This window comes from Harmonia axyridis, chromosome 5 (genome assembly GCF_914767665.1).
Source record: "Harmonia axyridis chromosome 5, icHarAxyr1.1, whole genome shotgun sequence".
Taxonomy (NCBI): domain Eukaryota; kingdom Metazoa; phylum Arthropoda; class Insecta; order Coleoptera; family Coccinellidae; genus Harmonia; species Harmonia axyridis.
In genome coordinates this window covers 2,687,949-2,710,594 of record NC_059505.1, presented here as the reverse complement: position 1 = coordinate 2,710,594, position 22,646 = coordinate 2,687,949, and the positions used below count along the sequence as shown (strand labels likewise).

General features: G+C 37.8%; 1 protein-coding gene across 6 annotated transcripts in view; it reads left to right on the top strand.

Moving 5' to 3' along the window:
• LOC123679719 overlaps positions 1–22,646 on the top strand; it is a 278,857-nt gene that overhangs the window by 1,393 nt on the left and 254,818 nt on the right. The window lies entirely within an intron of this gene.

The following is a 22,646-nucleotide window of genomic DNA, read 5'->3' as shown; positions in this document are numbered from 1 at the left end:
AAACTCTGAAAGAAGTTTTCTATAGCTTGCGTAATTGAGTGTTTAAAAAAGGTATAAATGAATATTACAAAATACCAAACTAGTGTTATTCCTAAATTACCAAACATACCATAGAATGTTACATACATGGCGAGAGCTATTCTTATTCATTTTTGTTATTTGGCTACATTATTTCTAAGTGCTTCAAGGAAGAATTTTATCTCTCGAATTTTCTCATAAAGGCTATAGAATTTTAAATTGCAATAAAACAACGATGGATTATTCGATAGACATGAATTTTATTTATCCGCAAGATAATCTTGTGGCATTACATTTTAAATATGATTTCTGGCATATGACCGCCACGGCTTGCTCGGATGTAGTCTAATCTGGACGTCCAATTTTCTATGACTTTTTCCAACATTTGTGGCCGTATATCGGCAATATCACGGCGAATGTTGTCTACCAAATGGTCAAGGGCTTGTGGCCTATCCGCATTGACCAATGACTCTACATAGCCCAAACGAAAGCAGTCTAGGCCAATTCACAGGTCCAAAACGTGAAATTAGGCGGTCACCAAACGTGTCTTTCAATAAATCGATTGTGGCACGAGCTGTGTGACATGTTGCGCCGTCTTGTTGGAACCACAGCTCCTGGACATCATGGTTGTTCAATTCAGGAAAGGAAAAGTTAGTAATCATTGCTCTATTACGATCACCATTGACTGTAACGTTCTGGCCATCATCGTTTTTGAAGAAGTACGGACCAATGATTCCACCAGCCCATGAAGCGCACCAAACAGTCAGTTTTTCTGGATGTAACGGTGTTTCGACATACATTTGAGGATTAGCTTCACTCCAAATGCGGCAGTTTTGTTTGTTGACGTAGCCATTCAATCAGAAGTGCGCTTCATCGCTAAACAAAATAAAATGGACGTAGTGCGCGATACGTATTCCGCACAGAACCATTATTTTCGAAATAAAATTGCACTATTTGCAAGCGTTATTCATGAATTGCCAAACCAAACTGAGAATAAATCACTTGACAGCTGTTAAATCGGTCGCCATCTTGAACAGTAATGCCAACTTAAAGGTATATACCCTTTATAACATTGAAAATTCCCAAGATCGATTAGCTAATCAGCTCCGAATGTGTAAGGATTTTTAGTGCGGCTCTCTTATGCCTTTCAACGTTTTATTTTCTGATACTTTAGGGACGAAATAGTTCTTTGTGGGTTCAAAGTGATAAAGAACACCTGGCCTAGTGGAACCACCAATATTGCTCTTCCTCATAGATCTCAAGGAAGAGATGAAATTACAGGATGTCATCTCCCTAAAACAAAAGGCAATGAAAAAACCCTCCCAGCATGGACCACACGTATACCTATTTGTTCCCTGGCGGAAGTTCTTTAAAAATGCAAATAGGCCTAAAGGTCTTCGCTTTATCAGATCATTTTTCCATATTCTTTGTTTTGAAACGTAGCAGATAAAAATTGGAGATTATGCTCTTCTGTCAAGTAGAATTCGTTATGTCGTTTTATAAATAACTACTATTTATAGATCAAAATTTCGTTTAGGATGGCTTAGAACTCGCATCTGATATTCAGCCTTGGGTTATTGCTAGGTTTAATGTTGTAGCATCTGAATGTTTTTTATAGGAAAACTTAATGTTCGACGGGAAAGAGTTGTTAACGCTGTAGAAATTACTTTGGTTTGATAGCTTTACAACAGTTTAATTGCATATTGAGGGTATTTGAGACTGGAGATATTTGGCGTTCTCTCAGTACGATTTCGATAAAAATTGTTATGGTAGTTCGGGTTGGGACATAAATGATTTCATTAAAATTTTTCGTCTTTCCAATATACGCAACGGGTTGTGTATGTGAAAATTACACCGGAAATAACATACTGTGCGAAAAGTGTTCATTTTTAAAAGTAAAGGGTGTTTTTTTTAGAGCTATAGAACTTTTAATTGCAATTAAACAACGACGGATTATACGATTGACATGAATTTTATTTATCCGCAAGATAATCTTGTGGCATTACATTTTAATAGTTATTTATAATACAAGTGCAGAAGGCATTGATATTCTTCCACGAGTTCAAAATTCAAAAACGAGCCACGAAGTGGCGAGTTTTGGAATGAACGAGTGGTAGAATGAGCCTTCTGTACGAGTATTATACATTATTTTCTCTAATTCATTGCATTTTCATTGAAATTAATGAAATATTTCCATAAATATAATTTAGTGATTTTTGCATTGAAAAATGTTGGTTGGCAGAACAGATTTCTTTAAGGCAAATTGATGAATTGACAGATAAAGCCGTGGCGGAAAGTTCGGAGTACCAACATAGAATAATAGAATATAACCATGAAAACTGTGCGTTTCTGATATATTCTCGCACGATTTTGTTCTACAAGATGTGGAAGAATGAACGGAATAACCACAGAATTAGAGAAATATGATTTCTGGCATATGACCGCCACGGCTGGCTCGGATGTAGTCCAATCTGGACGTCCAATTTTCGATGACTTTCCATTATTTGTGGCCGTATATCGGCAATAACACGGCGAATGTTTTCTTCCAAATGGTCAAGGGTTTGTGGCTTATCCGCATAGACCAATGACTTTACATAGCCCCACAGAAAGTAGTCTAGCGGTGTTGAATCACAAGATCTTGGAGGCCACTTCACAGGTCCAAAACGTGAAATTAGGCGGTCACCAAATGTGTCTTCCAATAAATCGATTGTGGCACGAGCTGTGTGCCATGTTGCGCCGTCTTGTTGGAACCACAGCTCCTGGACATCATGGTTGTTCAATTCAGGAATGAAAAAGTTAGTAATCATGGCTCTATACCGATCACCATTGACTGTAACGTTCTGGCCATCATCGTTTTTGAAGAAGTACGGACCAATGATTCCATCAGCCCATAAAGCGCACCAAACAGTCCGTTTTTCTGGATGTAACGGTGTTTCGACATACACTTGAGGATTAGCTTTACTCTAAATGCGGCAGTTTCGTTTGTTGACGTAGTCATTCAACTAGAAGTGCGCTTCATCGCTAAACAAAATTCTCTTATGAAAATCGGGAACAACGGCAATCTCATTTTGCACTATTTGTAAGCGTTGTTTAGGCGTCTATTCATGATGAATTGCCAAACCAAACTGAGAATAAATCACTTGACAGCTGTTAAATCGGTCGCCATCTTGAACAGTAATGCCAACTTCAAGTTATATACTTCGAAAAAAATCACCCTTTACTTTATCCTCATCAGCGTAAGTGAAATGGTCTTCGGTTTGGAATTGTCTTTTGTCTTCTATTTGCAACCTGTCAGTCAAACTCTTAATTTCATTTCGTAATGTTGATTTGCCATGAAGTACAAATGTATCCTCTTGGCCATTTGTAGACATTGACTGTAATCCCAGAAATTCCAGATATTAGTCTGGATTATCTAAATATGGTGCTCTTTTATCCTAGAAAATAAAGCTTTAACTATGTCTTTACTCAATGTCGAGTTATAACGACTTTCCAATTTGCTGATCATGAATCGTATTGTAGTTTCAGCAGTAACTATTGTTGCATCTTCGTCCGTAACTTATGAGTGGTTTATTGCATTCTGGGACGTTTCAAAAGACGTTTGCGCTTTTATTTTTTGATATGCAATTTTAATATTGAATCCTGCATGGAAAATCCCGCAATTTTGATCCCGCAGAATCAGAATATCAAAATGAAGCATTTTATTGGAAAACTCTTTATTTCAGCTCAATTTTCCCTAGTTTTTTACTCCTCTAGTTCAGTTTTCCGAACATTCGCCCTTTTCATAGCAATGCAACACAATCGGCAGGAAACAGCGATTGGTTTTTACAGGTAGGCTGTGGACAAAGACCCAATGATTGATCAGAACCTGTTTCACACTGGATTTGACGCTATCTGGCATCGACTTCGAGGCTGAAACTGCCGCCGTACATGAAAACGTTATATTTAGACCTTTTTCATGACGATTTGATTTGTTCCATTTCGATTCATTCATTCGGGTTTATGATTGTATTGCTCTATGCGTTCTGTTCGCAGGTGTGTTTGTTATTAATAGAGCCAGAAATTTATCACAGGACCTTGATGGCTCTATTAGGTTTTAATGGTTGGTTTACTGCTTCTTTGCCGGGGGGTAGTCATAAATGGTAATTTGGATATAGGGCGTTTTGATAAGAACAATGCAACTTTTACATAATGGTTTATTATTCAACTCCCATCAAAAATCTGATAATGAATTTTTAACAGGCCAATTGAAAAGTCCCCGGTCTACCATAGTAAAACACATTTTTTTGGCAAAATTCGATTTTATCATTCAACATAGTTGTCTTCGAGGGCGATACAGCGATTATAGTGATCTTCCAACTTTTCGATACCATTTTTGTAGTACGATTTGTTTTTCGCTTCAAAATAGGCCTCAGTTTCGGCGATAACTTTTTCATTGGCGCTAAATTTCTCTCTAGCGAGCATTCTTTTGGGGTCTGACAACAGGAAAAAGTCGCTGGGGGCTAGATCTGGCGAATACGGTGGATGCAGAAGCAATTCGAAGCTCAATTCATACAATTTTGCCATTGTTTTCATTGATTTGTGACACGGCGCATTGTCTTGATGAAGCAACAGCTTTTTTTCGTCAAATGGGGCCGTTTTTTAACGATTTCATCCTTTAAACGATCCAATTACGCTATATAAGAATCGCTGTTGATGATCTGGCCTTTTTGGAGGTAATCAAGAATATTATACCTTGCGCATCCCAGAATACTGATGCTATAACCTTGCCAGCTGACTGTTGTGTTTCTCCTCGCTTTGGATTCGGTTCATCGTGTGCAGTCCACTCAGCTGACTGTCGATTGGACTCCGGAGTGAAATGATGGAGCCATGTTTCATCCATTGTCACATATCGACGCAAAAATTCAGGTTTATTGCACTTAAACAGCTTCAAACATAGATTTAATACTAGCATCGCCATCTGTGCATCAGACTGGGGACTTTTCAATTGCCCTAATAACTAATCCTCCTTCCTCAGCGTTCTTGAAATCCCATCACTTTTCAGATTGAGTGAAGCAATCTCAAATATTCTCCTGGTTTATCTTCCTTTTTTTGGTGAACCATTGGTAGTTTAGAAAAGTGTAAAAAGAAACTGTGGTCCAGTGCTACACTTCATGGTTTCTTGTCGGTTCTTGTCAAACAATTTTTCACTAATCATTAGGAACTACAAGAGGAAGACTACAAGAAACACCCCGTATCTCGAAATAAAAAAAAAATAGCAGGCCCATGTATAGGACATTCTATTCTCAAAATTATTCAAGGAATTTTTCATATTTTTTCGTACATCCACAATCGAATAAAAAAAATGCTATCTATCATTTTGAGTAATTTTTGGTTCAAACTTTGTTATCAAACCTTTCTTTTTCATATTTATAATATTTCGATTCCCACCCCCAAGACAAAAAAGAACTACGCCTTTGCCAGAAGACCGGCTATTCAAAATGAAACCTTATTGGAAAATCCTATATTACCTTTCAAAAATAGTATAGTCGATTAACAGTTTCAAATAAATCTTTATTATTTGAATTTTTAATTAATATAAAAGTTGGCTTAAACTCACAGGATGAACAAATCTAAGAAATACTGTAGATTGTAAAATTCACGTAGAGTTGCAAGGTTGAGGGACTCACTTATTCTAACAAGAATAACAAAGAAAAGGAGTTCATTGCCTAGACTGACAAGACATGTTGGAATTTCGAAGGCTCATTTTAACAGTTCGTTATCTCAGTGCAGAGCGCACACGAAAAATAGCTCCCATTCGGAATGAAATTCATTACAGGGCTTGGACCATCGGCAGTTAAAAATAAATTCAGTTTTCATCACTTCCCGATTTAATTCTGTAAAGTTGCTCCTGGTTGTTTGCCACTCTTAATTACTGTGGAGACCTAGTTAAAAGATGAGAAATGCCTCGAAACATGATTCTCCGGAAGTGTGAAGTAATGACGTTGGAAAAATTCATCAAGAGTTGTGTTCAAATGTGGAATGTTTTGTTGAGATGTATTGCATGTCTCTGTTCAAGAATTCTAGAAAGTCTAGACTACAATTCATAGACATAGCTATGCAGGGTTAGAACTATACGCTCTATTAGTGTGACGTCACATACCGCCATTTTTGGTTCTCCTGTCATTGTTCGGAATCCAAACAAATAAATTGTCATTCAAATTAGTACGGTGTCGTTGAAGGAATTGGATTATTTTCATAAATAAGTAGTATTTGAGGAACGATTTCAGTATTAATTGATAGACAGAAGGAACGAGGTTAATACCAGTAAGTTTGAATCCTGCATCATATCCCTGATTTTGTAAAAAGCCGTGTTTATTAGTTGAACTTCAAGTTCGAACTTACTGGCATTAATCTCGTGCCTTCTGTCTATCAATTAATAGTAAAATCGTTCCTTAAATAATCTTATTTATCAAAATAAGCCAATTTCTTCAACGACAACGTACTAATTTGAATGACAATTTGTTTGTTTGGATTCCGAACACTGACAAAAGAACTAAAATGGCGTATTTAGAGAGGGACTACAGGGATATCGAAAACCGTTAGAGATACGGTTGATTTCAATCACAAAAAAATTGCGTTATTTGGGGATTAGTGTGTTGTGTTAACAGATTCAAAATATCTCCATTGGTTCCCGAGATATCTCTAAAAAACTTAAAATCGAGATTTTCTTTTTTTCTGTATAACTCATTTTTTTCTGGAAATAACTTCACGAAATTCGGTTTGTAATCATTATCCAATATGGTGATTCTAATGGTGAACAATGAACTTTTAACTTAGCGCCCCCTATAGAAAACAGCAATAACAAATTTATCATGAGTATATCTTGTCCTCAATCAACAAGATATTTTCTTTCAGACAAGATCTAATTTGCTCAAAAATGTTGAGCCAAACTGAAGTTACAGGTATTTCAATCAGTCAGATTTCTCCCTTTCTCTCTCTCTCTCTAGTCGTTCCATCATTGCTGATGATCGTGATTCCCTCCCTTTCACCTACCCTTATTTGATGTCGTAAAATCGAAAGTGACAACTGAAAAAGATAGAGAATTTTCCAAGGATTACAGTGATTATATTTTTTCTTCAATTTTATATGAAACATTTTCGAGTAAAATTCATGTTTCTACTCGACGGTAGCCATTACGCCCCCTAGCGGTAGAGGTATGAACTTCAAAACAATTTCCAGTGTGTTTTCTTGTACACTTTAGTGATGAAAATTTTTACCGCAAGTCTCTACGATGAGTGGATCCTGAGATATAGCCGCTTACCTCGCTTATTTGCCCACCCTGTACAAATATTGAAGAAATAACTAGTTATAATTTGTTTTACGGGTAAAATGGTGATATTGAGTGCTTGTAATGAATCATCCCAATTCTTCGTGGCTGTCATACGAAAATGAATTATTACACACGAAACGTGTTACAAACTATTGCCCCGTGATACATTTGAAGGTCAATTAGTTCTTATAACTTATCCCAGCTTCTTCTTGGCATTCATTCCTGAAATTTATTATCATTCGAGTGTGAAAGAAAAATTATCGGAAATCTACCAAGTTGATATCGATCGTTCTTACCTAGATGACCTTTCTTGCCAAACTAAATAAACCTGAGATAAACATTATCTGTAATATAAATCACTTGTTCTCGGAAGTTGTCTCATAGATTTATGAAATTATGAATGACATCAGTTTTGATTTTTTTAATCTCACTACAGGTTAGATTGAATTGAATAATTTACTAACCGATAAAGAAACTGCAACACCCAGAAGGAGCTGTTTTTTTTTGTGGTAAAACAGAGATAGTATAGCAAGTAAATGATTGAATTTGGAGGTTTTTTCGTGTAAACATTTTTTGTTACTTAAATATTGTAGTCGTTTTTTGCCAGTTTTTCAAATTTTACAACAAACCAGCTGTTCGAGGAGTTCCAAAGTCGATGTTTAGTTGTTGTTAAAATGCCTAGAGCACGTGTACGCGGAATTTATCGCCAGCTAAGTGAATTTGAAAGAGGTCGAATTTTTGGTCTACGGGAGGCGAGATTGTCATTTCGAGAAATCGCTAACTGTACGAACAGGAATCCAACTGCTGTTATGAGATGTTGTCAAGCGTGGTTTGATATGATGCCCAAAATCGAAAAAGAGTAGGCACCGAACGTCGAAGGGGCACAAATGAAGTTCAAGATCGACGTCTAAGACTTATGGCCATTAGAGACCGATTTGCGACAACTCGATCTTTAGCCGATGTGTGGTTAGGAGAATAAGGCCATAATGTAACTGCCCGAATGGTTTACCGCCGGAGGAGGTTTTTTGGACTGCAGCATTATCGACCCCATCTTCTGTTAACTCTGACGGTTGAGCATCGCCGGAAACGATTACAGTGGAGCAGAAAACGTCAACATTGGAATGTGGAATGACATCAGGTCGTCTTTTCTGATGAATCTCGGGTCTCCTTGGATGCACATGATGCCCGAAGAAGGGTTAGACGATGTCGGGGAGAAAGACGTGAACCTCAGTTTGATGATGAGCATGTACACCGGAAAGTAGGCGTTATGGCATGGGCTGCTATTGCGCATGCAAGTAGGTCACCTTTAGTGATATTACAGCGCTGCGTTAGAAATAGTGGAGGCATATGTTATCTCTTCCATTAACCGGGTCAAGAATCCAATATTTCAAGATAATGCCCGACCTCATGTTGCCAGAGTAAGTTTACACTTTTTTGAAGTGACACCCATGTGAGTCTTTTGCCATGGCCGCATAGATCCCCCGATTCTTCGACCATAGAGCATGTTTGGGACATCATGGGCAGAAGGCTTGGAAATTTACCCCAGCTCCCACGGACTTTGGCGGCTCTGAGACATGAAGTACAGGTAGCTTGGGATAGTATCCCTCAAGAAGAAATAGACCATCTTACTGCACCAATGCCGAGACGCGTTGGGGAGAAACACATTACTAACAAATTTATTAAAAATAATTGTAAATCCTTCGTTATTTTCTCCAAATTTCAATCATTTACTCCTTGCTATACTATCTAAATTTTACCAAAAGAAATTTAAACAGCTCCTTCTGGGTGTTGCAGTTTCTTTGTCAGTTAGTATTGTATCGAACACTTTGCACTTTTCAGATTGTAAGAAAAACATTATGAGTAAGAAAGTGTGCAGTGAAAAGTCAAGGGCAATAGACACCTGATGAACTTAAGGTACTCTTGGCATTTTTTTCCGAAGGTTTGGTGCCCAGCTATACAGAGATTGTAAAAAATTCAAATTTGAACCTAATCTGGATGACTGACGTTATCAGTTAACGACCTTGCAGCCACCCGAAAACTTAACTGATTATTATCACAATTAAATCACTTGTTGCTCTCGACAAGATATCTCGACATGTAAAAAATTATCCAAATCGGATGAACACGATATGGGTGTTTATTTTTCTTATCTTCCAGTGTATGCATGTTTTGATTGAAGGTGGCATCTCACCTATCGGCGCCCTGTCAAAAACAACTGCCAATTCATGACCTGGATGATCTAAGGTGACACGAATGACTAAAATATTGAAAATTTCGTAACTTTTGAAATACGCGTCGTAGTTTCCAATAAACTCAGAGATAAAGTTTCAAAACCGTTAACGTGTTGTTCCATTTTGCTTTTTATCTCGGTGAATTGCTGACATCTAAACAACGGAACTGCACCGGATTTCGGTATCAAGTTCGATTCTCAAGAGTTTGGAATTCGATTCGAGAACAAGGTTGTATATACGGTCATCCGATTCTTTCGCGATTCTAAGCTGACATTCTCTTCCTTCTAAATCCGAGGAATATTCTATTACATAGGAACTTTGGGAGAGCATCTAAGGTTTAAAATTTCACGAGTGGAATGAAAGGCTTCTTGTTATTGCAGCGTGTGTAGTTAGTCGAAGAAGAAAATGTGATATTAGTCGATTTTCTCCTCAAACGTTCAAAACTTCAAACGGGAAAATCATTTGAAATGTTACAGGGCTGTAATCGGTGCGAATTTGGAAACGGTAGTAACCTAAGAGTAATAAATATAGATAGAGGGAGCATATGTCATTTTCAGTACGAAAAATTTGTCCCCAACATGAACTACCAAATTTGACAAGAAGCGCGCGGAAATGGAAACATATCAGTGATACGATATTTCACTCAATTCTCGAGTTTCTCCACAAAGAACGCACTTCTTATGTTCCATTGTGAATCAACGTTTCATATTAACTCAAAATATATTGAAATAAATACTTAAATATATTAGAAATTCAGAACACATACTTCAAGAGCGCCAAACGACGTGAAACAATCGATGACTCTAGGAGAGCAAAAGTTGCCAAACCTTGGAATTCAGCAGGTAGATACGGAAAATATTAATATTTTGCTTATTATAAATTCGACAGTTAGGAAAAATATTGGAATTCTGTGTTTATATATAGGGTGTTTTTTTTCGAGGTATATAACTTTAAGTTGGCATTACTGTTCAAGATGTTGACTGATTTAACAGCTGTCAAGTGATTTATTCTCAGTTTGGTTTGGCAATTCATCATGAATAGACTCACGCCTGAACGACGCTTGCGAATAGTGCAATTTTATTTCGAAAATAATGGTTCTGTGCGGAATACGTATCGCGCACTACGTCCATTTTATTTTGTTTAGCGATGAAGCGCACTTCTGGTTGAATGGCTACGTCAACAAACAAAACTGCCGCATTTGGAGTGAAGCTAATCCTCAAGTGTATGTCGAAACACCGTTACATCCAGAAAAACTGACTGTATGGTGTGCTTTATGGACTGGTGGAATTATTGGTCCCTACTTCTTCAAAAACGATGATGGCTAGAACGTTACAGTCAATGGTGATCGGTATAGAGCCATATTACTAACTTTTTTATTCCTGAATTGAACAACCATGATGTCTAGTAGCTGTGGTTCCAACAAGACGGCGCAGCATGTCACACAGCTCGTGCCACAATCGATTTATTGAAAGACACATTTGGTGACCGTCTAATTTCACGTTTTGGACATGTGAATTGGCCTCCAAGATCTTGTGATTTAACACCGCTAGACTTCTTTCTGTGGGGCTATGTAAAATCATTGGTCTATGCGGATAAGCCACAAACCCTTGATTATTTGGAAGACAACATTCGCCGTGTTATTGCCGATATACGGCCACAAATGTTGGAAAAAGTCATCGAAAATTGGACGTCCAGATTGGACTACATCCGAGCCAGCCGTGGCGGTCATATGCCAGAAATCATATTTAAAATGTAATGCCACAAGATTATCTTGCGGATAAATAAAATTCATGTCAATCGAATAATCCATCGTTGTTTTATTGCAATTTAAAGTTCTATAGCTTTAAAAAAAACACCCTTTATAATCCACATAAATTGAATTATACGGAGTGAATTTGAGCGCAACTATCAAAGCCTTAAGCGCATATCGACCGTATCATTTCATTGCAATGTTGAATCTCTTTCACATAGCAGCATCATCTAAAATAACATATGGACACTACTAATGAAAAGTTGAAACACTGAAAATTCAACTTAAATTCCAAGTAGTTCGAGTCTTTCATGTCAATCAACTTTCTAGATCGACACACTATTTCATCACAAGATCCAAGATGTTCAAGCCATTACCGAAGACTTTTTCATATGGACCTGTGGAGTGCTAACATCATTGAGTGCTACCAGAAACGGAAACGGGCTGCAAGACGTAACAATTCGAATTAATCCAAATTCAGTCATTGGGTCAATGAAAAAAAAAAGACACGAAGGGATAACCATTTAAAAGAGAGCTCGGACTGTTGTTTGAAGGTCCCACGGACGAGGCGTCACGCAGTCTGATAAACCAGGTCTGGAGTTCAAAGACCCAGCATGCGATTTTCCTAGTCTGTTCGCGGCCTACTCGATTCCAATGGTGGTGACTCATTCGCGTTGAGCTGCCAGTGCTTTTCGCCAAATGGATTCTACCGGGGAAGGACGAATGAAAGAAATTCCTATTTCGAGGTTTTTGAATACGAGGTATCATTTTGCATAACCCGCTATCTGGGCACCTGTCATTTTTGAAGCTGTCATCTTTTGATATTGGAAAAGTAAGAACTACGCTTTTACTTAAAATGGAACGATACACGCTACGACAACACATCGAAATTGTCGAAATTCACTACAAAATGAAGATTACTTTGCAAATCTAAAACACTTTTGGTACGTCGTGAAGTAAAGGGTGTTTTTTTTAGAGCTATAGAACTTTAAATTGCAATAAAACAACGATGGATTATTCGATTGACATGAATTTTATTTATCCGCATGATAATCTTGTGCCATTACATTTTAGATATGATTTCTGGCATATGACCGCCACGGCTAGCTCGGATGTAGTCCAATCTGGACGTCCAATTTTCGATGACCTTTTCCAACATTTGTGGCCGTACATCGGCAATAACACAGCGAATGTTGTCTTCCAAATGGTCATGGTTTTGTGCCTTATCCGCATAGACCAATGACTTTACATAGCCCCACAGAAAGTAGTCTAGAGGTGTTGAATCACAAGATCTTGGAGGCCAATTCACAGGTCCAAAACGTGAAATTAGGCGGTCACCAAACGTGTCTTTCAATAAATCGATCGTGGCACGAGCTGTGTGACATGTTGCGCCGTCTTGTTGGAACCACAGCTCCTGGACATAATGGTTGTTCAATTCAGGAATGAAAAAGTTAATAATCATGGCTCTATACCGATCACCATTGACTGTAACGTTCTGGCCATTATCGTTTTTGAAGAAGTACGGACCAATGATTCCACCAGCCCATAAAGCGCACCAAACAGTCAGTTTTTCTGGATGTATCGGTGTTTCGACATACACTCGAGGATTAGCTTCACTCCAAATGCGGCAGTTTTGTTTGTTGACGTAGCCATTCAACCAGAAGTGCGCTTCATCGCTAGACAAAATAAAATGGACGTAGTGCGCGGTACGTATTCCGCACAGAACCATTAATTTCGAAATAAAATTGCACTATTTGCAATCGTTGTTCAGACGTGAGTCTATTCATGATGAATTGCCAAACCAAACTGAAAATAAATCACTTGACAGCTGTTGAATCGGTCGCCATCTTGAACAGCAATGCCAACTTAAAGTTATATACCTCGAAAAAAAAAAACACCCGTTAGATCGACTGTCTTCCTACTATGATCTGTTTGCATGCAAGTTTTGAGTAATTTTTGACATCTCCCAAAGATTTTTTTTCCCGATCCAACTTTTACCCTTTCAATATATAAATGGTGAATTCAAGTGTATACTTTTTATCACACATCTTCAGAAACCATTTGCACTGACGATCATTTTTTGTTAGGTTGTTATTTTGCCCTCCTACGACCGTCTAAAAAATATAAAACATCGAAAATAAAACCGTCAGATGTCCTTCTACATGTCTACTCGAGCAGCTTCTCAAATTTACGACCAAACCTCTGTCTCCGTTTTTTTCCGCCAACGTGTCTCATTGAGGACGTCTCAAAGTCACCATCCTTGACAAGAAGCAGTAATAACTAGACCCGTTTGACATTCTACATCCCTCGCCACCCCAAAAGTAGGAATTTCACCTTAACGAAAAGCACCTGTCTGCCTTCTTCGTTGAAATGCCATTCCGACAAAGCCACATGCGGGATATTAGATAGAGTGCCTTGTATATGAATTTAATATGTGGGCGCTTACCAGGTGCCCCAGTCAACAGGTAGGGGTATGAGTCATTTGATTCGTTTTGGAATCCGAAGCTGCTACCCCGAGGTCGAAGCAATTTGTCCTGTGTCGGTTGAAATTTTAATTATAAACCAGTGGGTTATTTCTGGACGGAAAATTATGTGGAATTCTAGGTTTTTGTATTGGAATTTGGAATACTTAGAATTTAATGAAATTGTTAATATAAAGGATGTTTGTTTTAGAGCTATAGAACTTTAAATTGCAATAAAACAACGATGGATGATACGATTGACATGAATTTCATTTATCCGCAAGATAATCTTGTGGCATTACATTTTAAATATGATTTCTGGCATATGACCGCCACGGCTGGCTCGGATGTAGTCCAATCTGGGCGTCCAATTTTCGATGAGTTTTTCCAACATTTGTGGCCGTATATCGGCAATAACACGGCGAATGTTGTTTTCCAAATGGTCAAGGGTTTATTGCTTATCCGCATAGACCAATGACTTTACATAGCTCCACAGAAAGTAGTCTAGCGGTGTTAAATCACAAGATCTTGGAGGCCAATTCACAGGTCCAAAACGTGAAATTAGGCGGTCACCAAACGTGTCTTTCAATAAATCGATTGTGACACGAGCTGTGTGACATGTTGCGCCGTCTTGTTGGAACCACAGCTCCTGGACATCATGGTTGTTCAATTCAGGAATGAAAAAGTTAGTAATCATGGCTCTATACCGATCACCATTGACTGTAACGTTCTGGCCATCATCGTTTTTGAAGAAGTACGGACCAATGATTCCACCAGCCCATAAAGAAAATTTCATGTGGAATAGGTCAACATTTCAGCTTCCCAGATGGGAAAACAAATCACCAACAATGAAATCCTTATTAACTGTTCACCTTGATCGTATTTTTCTTCCATTCGTAGATCTTGTTAGCTGAAAACCATTTCAGAGGGGCCAAAGTTCAGATCGTGTCATAAATTCTGCGCAAAAAGGCGAATGAGTCGAGGAAAGAACGTGCTTTATTATTTGTCAAACTCTCAGCATGATTGCAGTTGATAATATGATTAAGCTCTATAAGGAATAAACAGGCCGGTCGGACATTTCTCATAATTTCATGCGATTTATCAATTCGATGGAAAGGAGAGAATGCAGGGAACTTGAAGGATCTCTGGGAATGCAGATAGACAGACGAATGCAAGGAATATTTCTCACGAAGCACGTATAAGATTCTGTATGATTACTATTCTTATTCTTTTCGAATGGTTATCATTTAGAGTTGTTCTAGAAACCAATTAAATTTTATTATATATTCCTTTCCGTTCTTCCAAACGGAAATCATAAAAAATAAGAGATTCTGCGGAGTTTGAATTTACCTACTACAACATGATGTCCAATAAGAGCTTTCATTTGATAAGTAAAAACTACGCTATTTCTAAAATGTTCTTCTCAAAATATTGGTGTACAACTTTGCTTCCGCTGTTTTGCAATAGATGACTGTAGCGGAGAGTGGAAGTCGAAATAAATAGATCGTAGATGTCATACAATAAGCTTAGGTATTTGTAAACATAACGCCATCGAAATGTTAGTCGGTTTGTGTATGCATCATAAAGTTATACTCGATTCAACAGCTTACGAGACAAATTCTCGAAATTTGTGAGAGGTTTTAATTTTCTGCTTTAATATCAAGAAATCTCCGGCTGAGGCTCATAGAATGCTCTCAAATACCTATGGTGAGGTCGCTATTAGTGAAAGAACGTGCCGAGAGTGGTTTCAACGCTTCAAGAACGGTGATTTTGACGTCGAAGACCAGCATTGCGGTGGAAGAGAAAAACTTTTCGAAGGTGCAGAATTGGAGTCATTACTTGATCAAGACTCGTGTCAAACGCAACAAAAATTGGCAGTATTTTTGGAAGTGACGCAACAAGCCATTCCAAAATGCCTGAAAGTTATGAGAATGATTCAGGAACAAGGAAATTGGGTGCCGTACGAGTTGAAGCCGAGAGATGTTGAACAGCGTTTGTTTGCTTGTGAACAGATGCATGCAAGGTAAAGACAGCAGGAATTTCTGCATCGCATTGTGACTGGAGACGAAAAAAGGGTTCATTACGATAATCCCAAGCGCAGAAAATCATGGGGATATTCCGGTCATGCTTCCACGTCGAGGGCCAAATCGAATATTCACGGTTCCAAGGTCATGCTCGGTATTTGGTGGGACCAGCTCGGCGTAGCATATTATGAGTTATTAAAATCGACTGAAACAATCACAGGCGATCGTTATAGAACGCAAAATAATGCGTTTGCGCCGAGCATTGAAAGACAAACGATCGCAATACAACGAGACACATGATTTTACGAGTGATTTTAAAGCACCACAATACTGTTGAGAAAATGGCCTGGCTTACCATCACTTCCGGTCTTATGAAGAAGTGAAAAAATTGGATCAATTCGTGGATCGCTTCAACAGATGACCAGTTTTTTCAACGCGGGATGGTAGAAAGTAGTAGCCAGCGATGAACAATACTTTGAATCATAAATGTATAACCATTTTTTCACAATAAAGCATCGAATTTTGAAAAAAAAACGGCGGAAGCAAAGTTGTACGCCTATGTATAATAAAGAAATATTGAAATGTAACTTCTTATTGCAAACCTTTTATATGGATCTCGCAAAAAACGTTTCATGGCTCAAAATTCATGTGTTTTTTCATGATGATAAAAAAATTACATCGTATAAGCGGTACCTTGGCGAGCAACAATAGTTGAGTCTTTTAAAGAAGCTTTCGGCCCTGTTGAGCAAACTTGCAGAAACAACATGTGTTGACGCATTTCCAAATCAGCCATTCTGCGAAATTCGCCCTATTTACAGAATAGTTTTCAGGATAATTTATTCAGTCCGTACAAAGTCTGGTTGTGGCACGCAAAACAAAACACCAGCGTAGACGTTTTCAGGCGTGTTTACAGTTTCAGGAACGTGTTCTTGCATTTGTTATTCGTGTGTACCACAGCATAATGTGCTTGGGGAATAATAATTGTATACGATGTAGCCACTTGATGTTATGAAGGCAATAAACCAGCATAGACCTTATTAAAATATTTTACGAATGCATAGTGGCCGATGAGAATGTTCCGCAGTTAATTTTTGAATTTTATAAACCTAGACGTAAATGGTGAATAGCACCTATTCATTTATGAAATTTATTACAACCGTAATAATTCTCAATCGTATAGTTGAATTATTGTCTAGATTTTGTTCTTTGCTAGATAGCAATGCGCTCTATTAGTGTGACGTCACACACCGCCATTTTTGGTTCTCCTGTCAGTGTTCGGAATCCAAACAAATTAATTGTCATTCAAATTAGTACGGTGTCGTTGAAGGAATTGGCTTATTTTCATAAATAAGAGTATTTGAGGAACGATTTCAGTATTAATTGATAGACAGAAGGAACGAGGTTAATACCAGTAAGTTTGAATCCTGTATCATTCCCCAGATTTTCGAAAAAGCCGTGTTTATTAGTTGAACTTCAAGTTCGAACTTACTGGCATTAATCTCGTGCCTTCTGGCTATTAATTAATAGTAAAATCGTTCCTTAAATAATTTTATTTGTCAAAATAAGCCAATTTCTCCAACGACAACGTACTAATTTGAATGACAGCAGGGCCCCCGCAACGGACATCATTGCCTGCGTGCGGAATATATTTTGCGCCCCTTAAAGGGGGGAGGAAGAGAAAAGTACTACTGTTTGATCAATTATTTTCTAAAAAAAATTTATTTTAAAACCGATTTTTGGATCTTCCGTCTGTTCATAATCGAACAATTTTGGTTTATACTTTCGTCTTACAATATATAAAAGAGAAAAACCTTGATCAATCTCAAGAACAGCCGCTAGTTTTCCAGCTCCCGCAAGTTTTTCCTCGAGAACATTATCATCCCTATAATTTTTGAAATGATCAACTAAATTCTTCAAATGGTTTTGGCACACTTTAATGTCAATCGCTACACTTTGCATCATGTTGCTTACAATATAAATCTGGAATGAAACATCATAAGAAATTATGATACTTCAAATAAATTTAAAAGAATGAATATTTAATAAAAGAGAACTTGCTTTATGTCTAGTTTTTATGTTAAAAGTATCATTTTCTGCTATTTCTAAAAGGCTATCATATATTTGAATAAAATGAAACTTTAGCATCAATTCTACTTGACCATCTAGTATCACCTAGGGGTTTTAGACGGTAACTGAGGATCATGCTTTTTTATAACATTCCAATCTTTTTGTGGATGAAGAGAAATATATATAAAGTTCTTTTACAATATCAATAGAGTCCACTGTTTTATTTGAAACCTTAGCAGCATCATTTTCAGTTAAATTTAAGCTGTGTGCAGCACATAGCGCAAAAATTCCCTACGATTAGCATCGAGTATGCGTTTTTGTAAACCAATATCTGGCTATTTCATGCCGATTGCGACGTTCGGAAACTTGTATAAATTGCAAGAAAGAAGTTTGGAAAAAAAATTGTTGAAAAATTTGAAAGAATCTTTTTCGAAAACCTTTGGTCCATCGGTTCTTCATGCGGTCTATAAGATGTTTTGGCGCCCTTTTAGAGTGGCGCCCGCGTGCGGTGCACGCGTTTAAAGCGCGGTTGCGGGGGCCCTGAATGACAGTTTGTTTATTTGGATTCCGAACACTGACAGGAGAACTAAAATGGCGGAAATACGTCATCACTAATAGAGCGTATAGGATTCAAAATTTTAAGAATACCACAAGTGATTGAATTTTCGTGATAAGTCTGATTCAGTCCCTTACGAAACTAAGTTGTTTAGTGTTTTCTTCAAGCATACCAGTTGAGTTATGAAACAATAGACAGTCTTATGGGATAAATTCAATCAAGTGGAATTTATTGGTCTATTTCACTGATGAAATGAAAGGTAAAAATCAAAAATGATCACAGAGTTATTTATATTTGTCGTTTAACTGTCACATACACATATCTGAAAACTGCTCAGAGTAATAAACATAGATAGAGGGAGCATATGTCATTTTCAGTAAGTAAATTTCGTCCCCAACATGAACTATCAAATTTGATATGAAGCGCGCGAAAATAAAAACATATCAGTGATACGATATTTCACTCAATTCGCGAGTTTCTCCACAAAGAACGCATTTCTTATGTCCCATAGTGAATCTAAGTTTCATATTAACTCGAAATATATTGAAATAAATACTTAAATATATCAGAAATTCAGAAAACAAACTTCAAGCGCGCCAAACGACGTGAAACAACCGATGACACTAGGAGATCAAAAGTTGCCAAACCTTGGATTTCAGCAGGTAGATACAGAAAATAATAAATATTCTGCTTATTATAAATTCGACAATTAGAAAAAATATCGGATTCCAAATATTCAAATTTGCATATTCAATCGGGAATCACTCAAATAAATATATTTCATTCAATATAATATACATTCATCACGATATAGTAAAATTGTGGATTTGAAAATATCACGTGTGTGAATAAGTCTTTCCCGTTTTTTGTAAGAGATGGCGCCACCAATACTGTGCTAGTATTTAATGGTTACATATGTCATAATCAAAGCTTATTCATCTGTCAACAATTCCACACTAACACATTAGTTGAAATTTTTTCGCATCATAAATTTTTGAAATCGTGAAAATGTCGAAATTTGAGCCGAGTCGACGTCATTTGCGGGAAGTTTCACTTTATTGGTTCAATTTGAAGAAATCTGCTGCCGAGGCGCATCGGTTGCTTCAGGAAGCTTATGGAGAAGGTTGTGTCGATGATTCAAGTGTTCGCGGATGGTTTCGACGCTTCAAAAGTGGCGATTTCGACGTGGAAGACAAGGAGCGTTCCGGGCGGCCGCAAATCTTTGGAGATCAAGAATTGGCGACTTTGCTTGATGAAGATTCGTGTCAAACGCAAGAAGAACTTGCTGAAGCATTGGGAGTTGACCGAACAACCATTTCCAAGCGTTTGAAAGCCATGGGAATGATCCAAAAGCAAGGAAATTGGGTGCCGTACGAACTGAAGCTGAGAGACGTCGAACGGCGTTTTTTCACTTGCGAACAGCTTCTTCAGCGACATAAAAGAAAGGGTTTTGCGATGAAAAGTGGATCCGTTACGATAATCCGAAGCGAAGAAAATCATGGGGACTACCCGGCCATGCATCATCATCGACGGCCAAGCCAAATATTCATGGCGCCAAGCTCATGCTCTGTATATGGTGGGACCAGCTAGGTGTGGTTTACTATGAGCTTCTGAAACCGAATGAAAGGATCACAGGCGAGGTCTATCGACGACAATTGATGCGTTTGAGCCGCGCACTGCGAGAAAAACGGCCACAATACTCCGACAGGCACGACAAAGTTATTTTGCAACATGACAATGCTCGCCCACATGTTGCACAGCCGGTGAAAACATACTTAGAAACGCTCAAATGGGAAGTCCTACCCCACCCGCCGTATAGTCCAGACATTGCTCCGTCTGATTACCATCTCTTCAGATCGATGACGCATGGCCTGGCTGACCAGCACTTCCATTCCTACGAGGAAGCCAAAAAATGGGTGGATGACTGGATAGAGGCCAAACCGGTCGAATTTTTTCGCAACGGGATTCGTATGTTGCCAGAAAGATGGGGAAAAGTTGTAGCTAGCGATGGCCAATACTTTCAATAATTCATTTGTAACCATTTTTTCACAATAAAGGCTCAAAATTTGAAAAAAAACGGGAAAGACTTATTCACACACCTTATATATCACAATCCGACAACGTAATCTAATCATGTTGAGAACATGTGAAAATTGCGTATACTCCCTCTATCTATGTTTATTACTCTATGGTGAAAACTATCGGTATGAACTATCACCTGTCATGAAGGGTTTCCAATAAGAGGTTTCATTTCAATATTGAAAAAAAAAACTAATACATCTCAAGAAAAATCAAAGGATATTTATTTCTTTATAAAGAGGAAGAAATGCCATTACCTATAAAAACGATATCAGCCAAATGGCCACCATGGCTACGGGTGCAGCACCATATCCTTCTCATGAAATTTTCCATGACCAATTTGCACATTTGCGGCTGTATGTCCTACATAACCTGAAAATCTATCTCTTACTCTTGAAATTCATCGATCCAATCACATAGAACAAGAACAATAAACTCCTTTTAGTCCACATAATGAGATTCATTGAAGAAATTGTTTGTAGATTAAGATACACACATGGTTCGTGATTCCATCCAATATAGTCATTATAAATAACATGCCCATTTCAATCTCCTAAGTATAGTGTTAAAAGTTTTCATTAAACTAACGTAATCTTAGATTGAAGCCGTTAGTGATGATGGTATTGGATGAACCTCGATCTGAGAGGAGATAAAGTCGAGTGGATATTTGTTTTTCGAAAGGAGAACAAAATCCGAGCGAGGGATATTATGACAGGTAGAAGTTGATTCAGCTTATCAAGATTTTTGATCTGAATATATTTTCGATAATTGGTACTGTATATAATGGGAAGCAGCTTCAACTTGACCTAATAAAATGATTGAAGGGGATTTAATTCATATAGCGGAGAGATTTTTCCATTTCAGTCAAGGTCAGTGCTCACGAAATGAAATTATTGAGTTTTTTTATGAATTTTATTTAAATTAGTATATTAGTGTTGATAAAATCATTAAGTAATTATTTGAAAACGTGTTTTTTGATGTGGAGTTTTTTGGTACTTTGAAAAACATTTCAGCGAGAAAAAAAGTTACGTTATACAAGGTGTCCCAAAAGAAAGTAAGCCTTTTGTCGAAAAAATGTTTATTAAGTGGGAAAATACACTACATTGGCGTACAACTTTGTTTGCGCCGTTTTTTTCTGAAATGCGAGGCTTTATTGTAAAAAACTGGTTATACTGTCTACTACTGGCCACTACTTTCTCCCATCTTTCGGGCAGCGTACGAATCCCGTGTTGAAAAAACTGGTTATCTCTTGAAGCTATCCACAAATCGAGATCCGCTAGATAATCTTGTGGCATTACATTTCAAATATGATTTCTGGCATATGACCGCCACGGCTGGCTCGGATGTAGTCCAATCTGGACGTCCAATTTTCGATGACTTTTTCCAACATTTGTGGCCGTATATCGCCAATAACACAGCGAATGTTGTCTTCCAAATGGTCAAGGGTTTGTGGCTTATCCACATAGACCAATGACTTTGCATAGCCCCACAGAAAGTAGTCTAGCGGTGTTAAATCACAAGATCTTGGAGGCCAATTCACAGGTCCAAAACGTGAAATTAGGCGGTCACCAAACGTGTCTTTCAATAAATCGATTGTGGCACGAGCTGTGTGACATGTTGCGCCGTCTTGTTGGAACCACAGCTCCTGGACATTATGGTTGTTCAATTCAGGAATGAAAAAGTTAGTAATCATGGCTCTATACCGATCCCCATTGACTGTAACGTTCTGGCCATCATCGTTTTTGAAGAAGTACGGATCAATGATTCCACCAGCCCATAAAGCGCACCAAACAGTTAGTTTTTCTGGGTGTAACGGTGTTTCGACATACACTTGAGGATTAGGTCCACTCCAAATACGGCAGTTTTGTTTGTTGACGTAGCCTTTCAACCAGAAGTGATAAAAGATAAAATGGACTTAGTGCGCGATACGTATTCCGCACAGAACCATTATTTTCGAAATAAAATTGCACTAGTTGCAAGCGTTGTTCAGGCGAAAGTCTATTTATGATGAATTGCCAAACCAAACTGAGAATAAATCACTTGACAGCTGTTAAATCGGTCGCCATCTTGAACAGTAATGCCATTTTAAAATTATATACCTCGAAAAAAAAAAACACCCTATATAATAAAAAAAAACATGACATGTAAAT